At 46.2% G+C, this 12,605-nt stretch overlaps 1 long non-coding RNA gene across 2 annotated transcripts; it reads left to right on the forward strand.

The window, feature by feature from the left end:
- Nucleotides 1–764: 764 nt before the first annotated feature.
- Nucleotides 765–4,774, forward strand: LOC143164754 (uncharacterized). 2 transcript variants are annotated; one of them, XR_012996129.1, is made up of 3 exons: nt 765–837; nt 3,496–3,619; nt 4,635–4,774. It is a non-coding gene; the product is annotated as an uncharacterized LOC143164754 (long non-coding RNA). The 2 variants fall into 2 exon arrangements; XR_012996130.1 differs by lacking the exon at nt 765–837 and adding an exon at nt 924–1,020.
- The last annotated feature ends 7,831 nt before the right edge of the window (nt 4,775–12,605 follow it).

Genomic DNA, 12,605 nt, shown 5'->3' on the forward strand with positions numbered 1-12,605 from the left:
ATTAGGAGGGAACAGAAAGAATACTGTACTGGAACCGTCTCATGATATTTTTACTACATCCTACTCATCTTTTTTTTTTCCTGACAGAGGGTTATATATCTTAATTATTGTTTGGCAAATCATTATTTTTTCCAGTTTATCACAGTTTGAAACAGAAACTATTTATAGTCTTCCCTTTTACTTGCTTCTGTCTAAATATATTTTAGGGTTGCTTGCAAGAGACAAACAGACGCAGACATCCTCTTTTAGGAAAAATGGGGAAATACATCACAGACTCCTTTTTTCTTTCCTCTCAGACATAGTCACACACATTTTACCATTACTATCTGGTCATTGTGGAGCAATAGAATGAAAATAAGCAAAAAGAGATAAAATAAATATGCTCCAAACCCACTTTTTTCTAATTAGCTTACTTAATATGGCCGTATGAGGTGGCAGTCGTATGAGAGTAAGGTATAAGATATACAGGGCATCGTTGTTTAACGAAAGCAAGCGTGTATTCCAGCACGCTCAGAACGCTTACCTGGGAACCTGCTGCCCATTACGCTTCAAGCAGTTCCCTGGACAATTAAATTTGCAGTTATATTACATTCCTCAATTCCTCATTTGTGTCTCATTCAGTGATGATTTTCATCGCCCTGTGAAACAATTTGAAGTTTTGCTCTCCTGGTGAACAAAGCTCACATATAAATGCTAGCTTTATATGTATATAAATTTACCACAGTTTATACATGTTAAACAAGTGAATCTCCATTTCAGGACTGCACAAGAACTGCTAGATTTGAGATCCTGGTGCGAGGTGGCTGAGAGGGCAAGTTACAGCATGGTCACTCTTAGGTGGGTAAACCACTGAGATATGAGGAGTCTGTTCTCACCCGGTTAAATCTTAACTCTATGTTCCCCTTGTTACAGCACCATGGAAACAGCAAAATTGCAGTAATTTCTTTTGGCCGGGCCTCTGAGTCCTTTCAGAGTTCACCCCTGTTGATAGAAGGAGTTTCAGAAGAATGCAGAAGACTGGTAAATCCATTAGAGCACAGTGTTGGGGAGCAGGAGGGACCTTCACGTTACAGCACGAGTTAAAAGGTCACCGTATTTGCTACGCACTACAGCTGTGGTGAAAGGAGGCACTGCTTTTTGTGCCCCTTCCTCTCCCACCGCCTTTATTTCAAACCCAGCATCTTCCTGGAAAGGGCTAAAAGGAGGCAGATGCATTCGTTTTGTTACTGCTGGTTGTTTAATAACACGCCTTCAGTCACTGCTAGCCAGCTTTCGGGCTCAGGGGCGTTAAAGAAAAAACTGAAGTACCGGCCATCAGGTCAGTGCTGCCTGACTCGGAAAGAAGAAAGAGATCTGCAGTTTCTAGAAATGACATGGCCGGTTTATTTTGTTATGTTCTTGAGACATTTTGTGAGCCAGCTAGCAAGGGTTGGACAAGTCCCGCTGAATCTCAGAATTAACAATAAGAGAGTAACGTAAACGCGAATTCTTTGACAAAGGCTAACGGCCAGATTCTCCTCTCTGCTTCATTAGAGGAAAACGTAGGGATTTCAGCGTAATCAGCAGACTCATTCTAGTTTTACAGTCAGGTAATAGAATTTGGCCCAAAGAGACTCAAAAGAACTGATGTATGACTTTTATTTAGTTGAATATAGCTGTCGTGCTCTGTTCAGGAGAATATTTTAATCGGGCCCCATATAATATTGCCCCTACTCTATGTCTTAATTTCTACAATAATACAAATTTCATTCTGTAGCAATGTATTGACTAAGAAAGAACTAAATTGCTTGGCAGGATAATGGAGAGAAGAAAGAACCTAGCAGGAGTGTTAAGTATGGCAGATTTCATTGACCACAAGAGTACTAACTACAATACAATGAAACCGAGTTCCTGTAAGAACAATAAATAAGGAGTTTAATATATCACTAGCAGGTACAGGCTGCTTAATCTGCTGAAGGACATCGTGCTTTTGTCTGCTTGGAAGCCAGGCTCCATCTTGCCCGACATAAAACTTGTTCCAGAGCCTCAAGCCGTTAGCTCAGTGAGAACACAGAAAATAATGTTGTTACTGTAGTACTTCTGCTAATTTCATCTCCGTATCATTGCCTTGCTAAACCAGAAAAAAAAAAAAGCTAAAAGATGTAAATTGTTCTTAAAATCAAGGGGAGAGTGTTTGTGTGGTTTTATTGGTGTTGGGTTTTTTTAAACATTATAGATGACGCTGGTAAACTCGTATTAAGAGGAAAGTGGTTTTACTTCTTCCCCTGCAGGTTTTACAATTATTAAAATACAGAGGTTATAATCTAATTTATTTAAATTTGTTCTGAAGAATGTAGAACAAAATATTCAAAATGGCTCAGACCTGCTGAGTTTTGGAGGATCCTTTCAGAAAGATTTCTAAGTGTCTGAATGAATCCAGGAAGATTAAGCATCAGAAATACACTGCTTAAATAATGAGCTTGTAATTGCAGCTTTTATGTACTAGGAACAGGCATTTTGGTCGTTTGCTCTCCTTAGCCGAGGTGGAAACTGCCTCCCTTTAATTCGCTTTTACTCTACCGTGGAAGATAGTCCGCACAGAGCGCTGAGGCTCCGCTTGCTTAAACGGTGAGGCTGTAACAGCAAACTGGATCAACACTGTTTTTCGTTAGAGTAATTCTGATTTCAGATTCCTAATTTGCCAAACCGGAGACCAAGATCAAAATTTATTGCTGGTGTAAGCAGATGTAAATCCATCAGTCTGAAAAGGTTAAAGATCATTGGAAATTATCCCGGTACAATCTTGGAATAACAGAACTCCTTTTGCATCACACGTTTCTTTGAAACCCAGCCTTCCCTCTCCACCCCCTAAAAAAAAAAAAAGCAGAGGTCATCCAAGCCTTCCAACTAGACAAATTCTGAGCTAGGTCAGGAGAGGATTTCAGGATGGTGAAGAAAAATGACGGGGCTTCCCTCTCTCCGTCCAGCTTCTACCTTTGCGGAGCAGAGCCAGGACAGCTCATCCTCCCCGGGGTGCTGGGGGGCTTGTGTGGCGCCTTTCATCCCCTGGTTCCAAAGTATTTGAGCAGCAGTGACATCTCAAAGCATGCCCGCAAGACGGTGGCACCTCTGCACAGAGGGGAAAGGGTATAGAGGACTGAAAGGTGGGACTTTTGCATGATATCACGTATTTGGTGCTGCACGGGATGGGTAGGTTGATACATACCCTTTGGCTAATCAGGAGCAAGTGGTTGTGCATTGGGGGTGATTGCGCATACGTCTTTCGTGCACGGTTTTGTATCTAAACATTCAAAAAATTATGTCTTAAGTCTCCCGTTCAAAGTAGCAGCGTACTCACGGCTTTGCTAAGGACAGTCTGCGAGTCCTGCCCCAAACAGCAATATATCTGACTTGAATCCTGCCTGCTTTTCGAATCTGTATCCATCCTGTGATGGTTCTCGTGTAACTTTTTTATCTACTTGTTTTTCCTCTTTCTGCTCCACCGCCTGTGGATAGGCTGAATCCATTGCATCGGGGGAAGGTCCAGTCACTGTGTGCAGGTCACTTCTGCGATACCCCGCCGCTTGTTGTGGCAGAGCGCTGCTCCCGTGCAGGGTGAAACCCTTCACCTCATCTGCAGGTTAGCAATTATTCAAAAGTAGAGTGGTGAGAAATGTATTAGCGTGATCTCTTCCAAACCCGAAGGCTTGAATCCAGTTTTGATTAGAAGATGGTAAGCTGATTCCTTGGAAAGATGAATTTGGTTCCAGTCCTCCCTCCTAATACCCTTCTGTAGCTGCTGGCCCGGAGTGGCTCTTTAGTCATACATCCAGCTGAAATACAACCTAGCGCCTTTCCGTCTCCATCAGAGGCTGAAAACATGTTTTGACGTAGATGAAAACAGTGTTTCCATTTCATCTGCGGGCTCCAGTCTGGCATGCCTGTGACTGGAATCGAGAAGAAGGTTTCTCAGAGCCACGAATGCTTGCCTGGCTGTTGGAGGGCACAAACAGCTATCAGCTCATTAACTGGCCGTAAAAATACATTTCCTATATAGAATGTGTCAAATCCTTTTCCTGGGATGACAGTAAATGGTAAGAGGGTTGTCAGTCTGGGACAGACAAACCTGAAATGGAGCTGGAGTAGTGTTCAGCTTAGTTTTTTCTTTTTTTTTTTTTTTTTTTAAAAAGGGAAATGTAATGCTGGGAAACTGAACCAACTTTGCAGTTTGGGATATTGCAACTCCATTAATCAACGGGGCAGGTTCACCAATAGCTTCAGGAAATCAAACTTTCTTCTGTGATCTCTTCTCACTGGACCTCAGCCCCGAGTTGGAGGGAAATCTGATGGTGCGAAGAATCAGAAAGTGACTTTTAAGCTGTTCAACTCCCTCAGTCCTCGACATCCCCAAAGATAATACCAAGAGCCAGTTACAGGGCTGTCTCATGCTGACATGCGAGTACTGCTGCAAGAAATGCCCGTTCATTTCCTATTGCCCAAGGAAACACTTGGTTCTCCTGAAGCATTGTAAGAGCTGACCGGAAAGGCTTCGCTTTTATTTCTTATTTTTAAACATAACTTCCAATATCCTGAGCCTTAGCTGTCTTCATCTCACTTCAGTCCAGGAGTGCACAGATCATGTTTATTCTTTTCAGCTCTTGGCAGCACCAGCGCTCGTCTAAAGTAGCTGTCTCCCCTGAACTAACCCGGAGTCAAGCACAGAAGAAAATCTCTGCAGTACTCAGACTGAGGAGAGGGATGACGAGGACAGGCCAGGAGGTAAGCAGCAGAGTTCCGACAGCGAGGTGGCACTTGGGCAGCATGGGCACTGCCCAGCTAAGGGCTGGGAGAGAGGAGATCTTCTCCGTCCTGTTTTCCGCCAGCAGCAGGGATGCTGCGAGGTAGGGAAGCTAACACTGCAGCCATGAGACGGACTGCTGTTTTGGAGCAGCTGCATTTAATTGGACTACGCAGAAGGCTCCCTGTAGACTCTCATTGTTCTTGTGCTTGTAACAGGAGTAACTGTGGTCTAAATGTGGGAAGGAGGATGGGGGGAGAAGAGGGATGGTACAGGATCGCTGCTGTACCCACTGACTGGTCAGCGCTCTATGTCCGCCCCCATTTCAATCACAAGGGGATGTTACTTTAACTACACATTTTGTTTAAGGCTTTACTGTTTTTGAGGCATCGACGGATAATGATAGTGGAGAGAAAAAGGCACCTTTTCTCAGTCACGAGGTAGTTAGGAGACGACCTGTCTTCCTCTCCATCTGCTCAGGAACAGGACGGTGAGTTAGGCAGGCGGCTGGACTGAAGAAGGTCAAACCTTTGACTCTGTCCTTGGCTCATGGCCAGTTGAGGTGGTTCGCACACAACCCTGTTAAACTGCCTGAGACACAGCCCTTAAGGTTAGGGTAGCTCTCTGCTGGGGCCTCTCTTCAACAGGTTCCAAGATGGCCCGTGTTTGAAAAACCATTAATAAATGAAAGTAGCTGTCTTTCCACGCTGGAAACTCTTTCTTCCCTCAGTATCTCCTGGGTCATATACGGGGTGTGCTGTTCCAAGCCCAAATTCACATTTCAGTGTAATTAGATTGTCACCCCTATCTCTGTCCTAATGAAATAACAAGCCAAGCATGGGCAAATAGGAGACTTAGCACTGCTGGGCTGTCAGCTTCGGAGAGGAGATCCAGGCAATTTGTTTTAACGGGACAGTTTATTAACAGCTTTTCTTCCCCTTAGACAGATGATTGCTTATTTTCTCCTGCCTGTTAATGACAACAACGACAAAAAAACTGTGAATGAACAAGTTTCCTGCAATTTGTGTAAAAATATGCTTTGACCACAGCTAGTGTAGGCAGCAGTTGTCTTATTGGACGAGTCCCAGGGGCAGCGTCCCTCTGAAGTGGGTGTTTTGCTGCTTGAGGGGGAGTTTGGGCGTTGGGTAATGTAATGACTCCCCCTGCCCCTCTCCCTTTTTTTTTTAATGGCTGAGTCTTAGAGAACAGGGAAGCTTCTGCCTTTCATTGGGTTCAGCTCCTGCCGTCTCATTGCCCTGTTCTTCCCTCCCATCCTCCCAAATTCCCTCTAGATGCCTCCTGCTTCCCCTTCTGCCAGCTGGGAGAGTGAGGCTGTGAGAGCCGCTAGACCCGGGTGTGCTCCAGAGCTCCCCAACATTTCCCACTCCTCCAAGACCACGCGGATACCTGCACCGGCCCTGCATCAGAAAGGCTGAGGCTCTGCATCACGCCTGGCCTGCGATACAGGGCTGAAACGCCGCGTAGCGAGAGCTCAAACTGCTCAGGGGCCAGCGGGAGCCCGAGGCCGGGCGGCCTGGGGCTTCGACCGGCACCACGCAGCTTGCGATGGGTGCCCAGAGCGCAATAGCGAGTGGGACGGTGAATCGGGACCAGTGTGGATTAGGACCTGGGTGACGTGGACAGCAGGCGGAGCTGTGGGTCTGGAGACAAGTGCATCGGCAGAGAATAATGCAATGATGAAGGTTTAGCACAAGGAGAAAAGAAGGGACTTCGACAGCAGAGAAAATGTCTTGCTTTAGAGATGGGGGATGGTTAGAGAGGGAGAAATGGGTGGAGGAGGAGAAAGTACCAAAAAGCTCTGGAACAGGGACAGGAGGGTGGAGTCTTCAAAGAGACATTTAGAGCTAAGGAACATCATTACATACCTGTTCACTCCGCATCCAGGCGGATTCCCAATGTGTCAGCCACTACAGGGTCTGTTCAGTGCTAGAAATGTTGAGGCTGGGAAGCGCTCTAGACCGTGTTGACACCCTGAACAGTTTGGATGCGAGACAATTTAAGACTCGGAGGGAGGGTTCTGGCCCAACTTTAACAGCAATGCAAATGTAGCTGTGATTTAACTGGTGGCAGCGTCAGTTGCGAAAGTGTTGAAAGGCCTATGCCGTACATGAAAATACATAACAGAGCTGTTGATGCTGAAATACTTTCTTTTTTTTTTTTTCCCTTAGACCGTGCTTTCCTACAACCGATGAAATATTGATGAGTATTTCAGCACACGAAGAGACTATTAACTTTTGGCTTTAGCCGACTTAGCTAAGAATTTGAGGGCTGCGGCAGCTCCGTAAAGAATTCCCTGCCGTCGGTTCACTCCTCCTCACGTGAACAATACCCCGAACTCATTTCTCTCTCTGGGCTCAGCTGCAGCATTTTGGCACAGGGAAAGGGCACCCACTGCTGCCAAAGAACTCGGTGCTTAACGGATGAAAACCAAACATCTTGAATTCCACCTGGAGCCTGCTGGCAGCGAACGCAGGGCCCAGAGCAGTTGTGTGGTGTTTTCTCATGGTGACGCGTGACTTGGTAAGCAGGATCTTGCGTTACCTTTTGCTCCCCAGTAGTTTCCAGGCGCAATCCCACGCAGAATACATTGCAGAAATGTGATCTTGAGGTGACAAAAATAGATGGCTGCAGCAAGACTCCTGCTGCAGGGCGTCCCAACACGTCTGCAGGATACTTGCAGCTTGTGAAGCCTTTTGTAGTCGCTCCAGAAAGAGTTTTCAGGTGCGTGTTATGTTGCATTGCAGGTGGGTTTTGCTGTGTGGCTTCCATCCTGCTGTCCCACCCAAGCGGCCTTTCTTGAACAAAAGTCTGGGCTAGTGCCCTGCACTTAGGACGGTGTGTATATTTAGTAATTACAAATAGTAGTTTAGTAAAAATGTGCCTGCTTTTCCCAACTTTCAAATGGCTCAGCATGCTTGTACTTCTCGTTTTCTCATAATGAGCCGTCTACAAAAGCTGTATCTTAAATTTCGTTCCAGACCTTTAACAACCTGAGCTTAGTGAGAGAAACAAACCGCCAGAGGAGGCAATTAGCTTAAATTTACCTGAAACCAAAATCTTACCCAGTGACATGAATGAATCCCGAGTGGTTCGCGCCTGGGAAGGGAGTTTTGGCAAGTGGAAATCAAGTTGCTTTTCAGCTTGGATGCTCTCAGGCTTTATATCCCTTGTCAGATGCCAGCTGTCACCCTGTTTTCCTCAAGAAAGGCTCCACCAGCCTAAATTTGGCCCAAGGTCTTCCCTGCATTAAGAACGGGGTATGGGGATATATTTGTCCGGTAGAACAGACATTTTGGGTGACGCTTTGGATTATCCTTTGGTAACTTCATGATGCTGCAAGCTTGACTCGTTTACTGGCCTGGGGCTGGTGATCAGTGGTGGACCAGAGGGGTCCCAGGAATCCTGCCCAGCAAATAAACAAGATCAGCTTTGCACCAGACAAGGGGGAAGTCAGTCTGCGTGACCTGGCAAGTGTTCTGTGCGTCAGGATCTGATTTAGCTGATGGGCCAGATAGCAAGATGCAAGTCCTGAGCGACTGGGGCTTTCCTTTGGAGTCTATTTAACCATGTGTTTGTGTGGAGGCAGAGATTACATAAATGAGTGGGAGATTGGGTAGCGTTATTTATGTTACAGGCTCATCCTGTATCTGTGAAGTGCTGGATGCAAATAGTGCGATTTAGAAACCGGGTGCCGTTGGTGTACATGCTGCAGCGTGCCGAAAGCTGAGCGAGCCGGCTGGCTGGCAGGGTTTGTCACTGGTCCTGAATGTCACGCGACACTTCAGTTCCAGGCAGCAGACCACGGCCGGCAGGGATTCATCGAAGGATGGAAGAAGACAGACAATAGTGCTAGGAAAGCCAATATTTAAAATCCAAATCTGATTCTGGAAAATATTTCCCACCTTTGTGATGAGCCCGGGATTTGAAAATTGCCGCACCTTAAAGCGTGCAGATTGCAAACCTGGACCGATTGTGCGTGCTGCCACTGTGTGCGAAGGAATACCGATGCTGCGTGTCCTTCCTGTAAACCTGTTCACAGCCAAATAATCCATGCAGAAATTGCACGGGTTTGGTTAATAATGCTTGGCAAACAGCATGGCCTGGGTATCAACGTCATGGTCTGATCTCTAGGCAACAGCTTCTCCTCCGCCTCGTACTGTTGCTCTTTCTGCAATGGGAGGGATAAAGAGGATTAATAAGAACCCAGGCAGGCTGTAAAGACAGCACACTGCTTGGGAAGAGGGTGCTGCTGTACTTCACTAATAAATCAGGATCATTATCACACCAGGGGAGAGAAAGAGAACCCGGAGCAAAGGCATCTGGTGTGAATTACGTCTCTGAGCCTGCTGGAGCTCTCCGTCTTCCCGAAGCACTTGCTTCAGCTAAGCCGTACAGCCTGCCAGCAGCCATTAATCCCATCCCCTCCTGCCGGAAAGCTGATACCGGGCCGCGGCAAATATTTCTTGTGTCTGACGGTTTGGGGTGGGGTGGTTTTGGTTTTTTTTTTTTCCTTTTTAATACTTACTGTAATGAGCGAGAGCCCGGAAACGCTCAGAGTGCTTTCTGCAGGGTCTACGGACTTGTGTGTCAGTGCAAGAAAATACAAAAGCCAGAGAAGCTTCCTCTTTGTGCAAGTTCAGTCGCCCCTTTTGGCTCCAAAAACGTGTGCGCATATATAGAGAGGAGGGACAGCTGCTGAGCACAGGGACTTAACTGCAGCACTGTGTCTCTGCAGAATCCATTTCCTATAGAATGCTTTTCCTTCAGGGGAACTGGGGGGGGTCATGGGGGGAATGCCGGTAGCAAAACTCCTGAATTCATTAGTTTCTGCTTTCACCCAGACTTGTTAAGACACAAATGCCCTGAATGTGATTTTTCTAAGAGTAATCCTGACTTATGCAACTAATCCTATTTATATTTTTTTGGGGGAAACATCAAAGGGGCTTTTTAGCCTGAAAGCTTGCTTGGACAAAGCTGTCTTCATACGCTGGTAACGTGATGCTAGAACCACAGCCTGAAGACCTGTTTCAGGTGATGCGTGCTAACGTAACGCAGCATGTCCGAGAATACTTTACAGGCATTTGCTCAGTGTTTATGTCAGATTTTCCCAGGGTTTACCACGGTACGGTACTAGCACTTACGTGAGTAAGAGCTTGCATTTTTCAGCCAGTAAAACCTCATGGATTTGTCTGATAGGCTTTTGTTCCTCGGCAAAGAAGGTGGAACTTGAACCCTTGATACCCAAGTCTGTATTTTTTAGAAATAAACGTGAAGCACAAGACTAGATTTGACCTACTTTTTCTACAAAATGACACAACTAATGCCTGCAAGCCCTCGCTGAGGGGTTCGTCTCAACGAGACCCGAGGATGTCACCAAGAAGCTGCGTTGTATGGGCGAGTGCGGTGCCGCCGCCCGCTAACAGAACATACTGTTTTATGTCCTGCACGTTTTCAGCATCCTCACTTTTACACCACTTCCCTCTGCTGCTAGTCTGGAACCAAAACACTGGATCCCTGACAGCCACCACCAGGCTATTACGAAGGGGCTGGGTCTCCTCCAGTTGTTTGTTTGGAGGGAGCCTGGTAACTTGGCACGGCAACGCAGAACAGGGGTAGATCTCAGCACTGCTTTTCTCCTCCATGGAGACTGATTTAGACCAATCTTTTCCAAATGAACATACCCAGCAGCTGGGCAGGTTCTGAAGCTCTGGCTCTCAAGCTGCTCTGCCTTGCCTGAAGCATGTTTCGATGACCGGGGGCGGGCTGAATGAATGAAATTCTCATCCCCAAAATGTTGATTTGCAGTGCCTCACGCCAGTGCTCTTGAGAAGCTAGGAAAGAGCTGTGTGCTGGATGTTAACCAAGTGCTGAATAATGCATAGCAGTGAATCACACACAGATTTCCCTTTCTTCCTATTAGCATTATCGTAAGCAATAATACGATTGACCCCGAACAAAAATAACCCCAACAGACGATGGTATAGAGAGGTAGTAGGGGACTCCCTATCTAATAACCAAAGCTTAAACACTGAATCTACTGTTTCCAGAAAGTTTCAACTGCAATGCCTTGCAGCAAGTGGTGCACTAAGATCTTTCCTTTAAGGAAAACAAAAAAGAAAAAGGTGGTGGTAAAAACTGACGCTTAAATGTTATAGCAGCTCATTTAAATTAAATGCAAAGTTTATCTGTTTGCTATAGAGATGGGACCAACGATAACAAATGGTGACAGGTAACATGAGAGGTTTTTCTGAATAATACCGATTGAACTGGATAAAATAATGGAGCAGAAATGCAGTTGAGGGGACCCTTGATACCACCAGAAACTCCTCCAGAAGGAGGTGTCCCAGCCTGGGTAGCAATCCTGAGTTAACCTGGATAGCAGTCGTTTGTTAGTCCTCTCTCCTTAGGCTAGCACAGAGGAATAAATATGCCATTCCAGCCCCGTGGATGTTGTTAACTGTTCGTGGCTTAGCTTTGCTTTCACTGTTTTGTTTTGTTATCTGATTGCATGTGTGAAAAGAGACGATATTTGTAAGTTCAAGAGAAGACAAAAAGGTGAACTGACTGAAGTAGTACAGTCAAACGGATCCAACTTACAGCTGCCTCTGTCTCTCCAAACAAGAGAAACCCTGTTTCTTGTGGTGAGGAGGGGTGTTGTCATTCATACCGCTGTTAACAGTGAGCAGGGTAACAGATCACCAGTGCTCCTTTTCTTGGAACACCTTTCTCTTCTGCTGTTCTGGTCCCTCCAAACAGTTTCTGCTTCCAGTATTAATACTACTAGGCTGTACGTCGTTCCAGAGGTTTCCTTGAAGTCAGCAGGCGCCAGTGTTACTTGTACTCTCGGGGCAAAGGTCCGTCACAACTGATGTGTTACGTGGTTGTTACGCTCTGGATTTTGCTCTCGTGAGTGACTACTCTACCCAGCTACAAAAATAACTGTGCGATAGCAGAGACTTGGGCTTACACATACACCAGCAACAATGTGGTAGCACACAGTAATCGCAGTCCGCGGTGCTCGTAGCACAGTAATTGGACAAAGCCAGTCCTACAACACCCGGTGCGTTACTGAAAGATGGTTGTTTTCATTAAAAATCACTAAATGCCACTTTTGATACGCTGCCGTTACGCACCCGCGCCCAGTTCTGACCAGCTGCGCAGAACAGCAAGCTCCTGTCTGTAGAGCAGGGTTTTCAACTTCAAAGCATGTTCCTTTCTGCGGAGCTGCTTCCTGTGCTTTTTCCTCAACTTAGAAAAACGCTTCTCAGCTCAAGCGACTTCCTTGCAAGGACCGAGAGTCGCTGCTGTTTTCCCCAAGACGGGAACACTGTCGTTGCACATTTTTGCCACTTACTCCTCATCGCCTCAGTAACAAAAAGCCTCTTTGTCATCATCTTGATGTGCGAGTACGTGTCACACACGCGTAGCACTTCGCAATGCCTAGAATTGAGGGACCTCTGGCTTCCACCGAGTGTAATTTTCTGCTCTTCCAAGGCAAGGATGGATGCAGGTGCCGTCCGCCCGGTCCCCGTGCTGAAAAGCTACACCCAGGGGGTACAGTCTGCTCAAGTGCCGTGCGCTGTGGAAAGCGTTTGTGGACTTAGGTGATTTGCCTGAGCTTCTGCTAGGTCTCAAAAATACTGTATTTTGTAGGTACATAAAGTTATTTCTCTAGATAGATGTCCGATTTTCTATGTTACATACAGAGGTGCTGGTGATCTGTTGACCACTGTAGACAATAATAAGAGGAAGGGCATTTATCCTTAGTGAGAGAAGCAGGATTTCTCTCGTTCGGAGGTGGAGGCAG

The sequence above is a fragment of the Aptenodytes patagonicus genome, chromosome 9 (assembly GCF_965638725.1).
Source record: "Aptenodytes patagonicus chromosome 9, bAptPat1.pri.cur, whole genome shotgun sequence".
Classification (NCBI taxonomy): domain Eukaryota; kingdom Metazoa; phylum Chordata; class Aves; order Sphenisciformes; family Spheniscidae; genus Aptenodytes; species Aptenodytes patagonicus.